This window comes from Habropoda laboriosa, unplaced genomic scaffold, assembly GCF_001263275.1.
Source record: "Habropoda laboriosa isolate 0110345459 unplaced genomic scaffold, ASM126327v1 scaffold380, whole genome shotgun sequence".
Classification (NCBI taxonomy): Eukaryota; Metazoa; Arthropoda; class Insecta; order Hymenoptera; family Apidae; genus Habropoda; species Habropoda laboriosa.
Window position 1 is genome coordinate 83,002 of NW_017100498.1, and position 3,346 is coordinate 86,347.

Here is a 3,346-nt window from a genome sequence, read left to right on the forward strand (position 1 = left end):
AATACTGAACGCGTCAATAATGATTTTGACAATTTTTTTCATTTTGAGCAATTTTGAGCAGTTAAATTTGACATTAATATGAAGATTTATATGTTCAAAATTAATATACAAAAAATCACAGAGGTATTACTCGGTACTTTTTTTAAAAGTCTCGTTAAATTTGATAAAAATTTTACATAAAAAATTAGGAAAATTTATTACTATTGTATTAAAATTCTGTGTCAGCTTCAAAGGTATTCAGGTACTAAAGACAACCTATAAAAATCAAATCAAAAACACAAATGGTCTGTGAATGGCACATATTTGAAAAATACACTGATTTTAATGAAATAAATATCACGTCTTAATTTTAACAACAAATGGACGTATTCAGTCAAAATTATATGGTCTCTGAATGGCACTTATTTGTTATTAACATCTTAAAATGAAAAAATTTTTAGATTTTACACTTTGAATTTCTGATTTTTGTCCATTGGTCGAAACACTGTGTTTCGGTGTTACATTTTATTTTTAATTATTTTGTAATTTCATTTTGTAACTTTTCAGCGAAATGAAAAATTTGAGAAATATTGATGTGCAAAGCACTTATCAAGGAGACTACATTCATACATACATATGTACCTGTCCCCCGAGGATTTTGATAAAATTTGATGGGATGAATTTAGAAGTCGAAAAATGACATTCTGTAAAATATTTCATTTCAATGCGCATTTTTTATAAACAATTGAAATTACTTCTGTAAAACTTTAGAGGTTTAGGCGCTATTTACCAATCGGCAGTGAGCCAGTGCACTGAATGTTTGTTTTGTTAGCGGGTAATCTGAGTTCGGATCTTTGTACAATGAAGAATTTTTTTCACTCTTATTTTAATTGATAAAATTTCACATCATTTAATTTTTATATTTTTACTTTTATGTTTTTTCAACCTCTTGAAGATAATAAAAATATAATCACTCATTCACCGTGAGCTATCTGCGTCTATTTTCCACCAAATATAAAAAATAACAAATGTAATTGTAATTTAATATTGTTTGTTAGATGTGAAAATAACAAATGTAATTGTAATTTAATATTGTTTGTTAGACGTGCACATTGCAAAAAATTTTTGTTTCTACTGTTTTTACAATTTGTATCATCTCGCTAGTTGTCATAATTAATACCATAAATATTATGTATTAGTCCCGTATCGGTTCTACAATTCTACAACTGATATTTTTTGGTTCTGCATCGGTTATAGTTCGGTTCTACGTATGTACGTGTATATAATAAATAATATGTATGTATCAGTGGCTTACTGCACAAATATTGTATGTCCACATTTAGTGTTTCCGAAAAAGATGCACTGAAGTAAGAAATTCAAAACAGGAAATTACCGAAATTCATCGTTTTTCACGCGGTTCCGTTTGGAACAATGTTAGCGTAACATGCACATTTGTCGTTGCTGCGGTCGACGACTGTCGTGATATGCTTTTGTTTTTATAAAAGCAGATAACAGAGAAATCAGTTTTATTTCGGTCTTCGTGGAGAGCATTGGCAAAAATTTAGAAGCGTTCTATTACTAATTATAAAATTATTAATATTAATGCTAGTTATCAATAGTAGTAATAACTAAATATAAAATTAAGTTAATGGTTAATTGTAGTGCTTGTATTAGTGCCAGTAATAATCGTAATTTAATAGCAACTATGTATAAAGTCAGTAATTAGTGTTAGTGTTAATAATCATATTTGTGTGCAAACTCGTAAAGACGAGAATTATTACAATGGGCAGGAAAATGTGCGAGGACAGGAAAAGATTACGATGTTCAATTAAAAACTGCACGGCAATCATTTCGGTGTGTAAAGTTACCTTTTTAATATAAGTATAAATGTATTATTTCAATATGATAAAAATGTAATATTTTTAGAACTATTCTACTAATTTACAAAAGCATTTGGAACTGCATCACCTAAACGTATTTACAATTGCTATGGTTGAAAAAGAAGGGAATAAGAGAGTAGCTATTGATGGTCGTAACACTGTGAAGAAACATATTGAAAAAGCAAAGCTTGATTTAATGGATGCGTGTTAGATTGGTAACCATCCATGGTAGAGCATTTTCTCTCATAGATGATGACACATTTCGGGATATCATTAATATGATTCCCTCACAAACTGAGACTATAAATTCGCACAAAATTGAAGTAATACCTGAAAAAGCTATTTTAGTATGAAATGAAATAAATAAATAAATAAAAAGCAAGTTAATTTCTGGGAAAGTGGATGCTGCCACTTGTATGGGTAGATCTTTCCTTAAATATACAATTCATGAAAGACAATAAAATACATATTCGCACCTTAGGAGTTATTGAACTGTATAACAGTCACACTGGCGAATATTTAAAAGAAGTTATTATACAAACATGTGTAATGAATATGACATTTCAACGAGGCAAATATATACCGTAACAATAGATAATGCGGCTAACATGCTAAAAGTAGTACGAATTTTAAATGAGGAAGTAAATGCATTTAATAACAATGACGAAAATACGGACGAAATTATGGGATCTGAAATAACAGAAGTATTAGTGAATTCAAATAATCATAATAATAACAGCGACGACTCAAATGAAAATATTAATACTGAATTCTTAAGCACAAGCGATTTCACAATTATGACTATTAGATGTGCAGCTCATACGCTACAATTAGCTGTTGGCGATTTATTGAAAAAAGAGGGAGTTTCTGAAATCGTCGAAAAAGCCAGACAAATCGTGAAAAAATTACGCACACCCCTTTTAAAATCGACCTTACTAGCAACACATGCAACAACTGCAATACTTGATGGTGCAACAAGGTGGCATTCGACATACGATATGTTGGAAAGACTATTCCAATTGAAAGAATACTGCGAACAAGTTCAGTTGAAGGTTTGAAGCTACTACAAGCAGAGTGGACAAAAATAATTCAATTAATGATTGCGCTAAAACCTGCACGACTCGCTACAAAGCGATTAGAAAACGAGACATTATTACATGGAGACCTGTATAAAATTTGGCAACGATGCATCATTGATGCAAAAAAGGAAGGGACCGAATATGCAGATATATTTATAAATAATTTGAAGAAATGAGAGACATCAACACTTCAAAGTGAAATTTTTTTAGCCGCGATATGCATGGACCCTAGGTATAATGTAATTTTAACGGATACACAAATCCGTGTTGCTAAAAATCATCTTTTGCAAACTTACACCAGAATACAGCAAATTCGTATGGAGAAAGCAAATACGTCGATTGAAGGAAGCAGTCATACAAATGAAGATGAATTTGAAAGATTTCTGAAAAGTGTAGAAGTCACTCGTT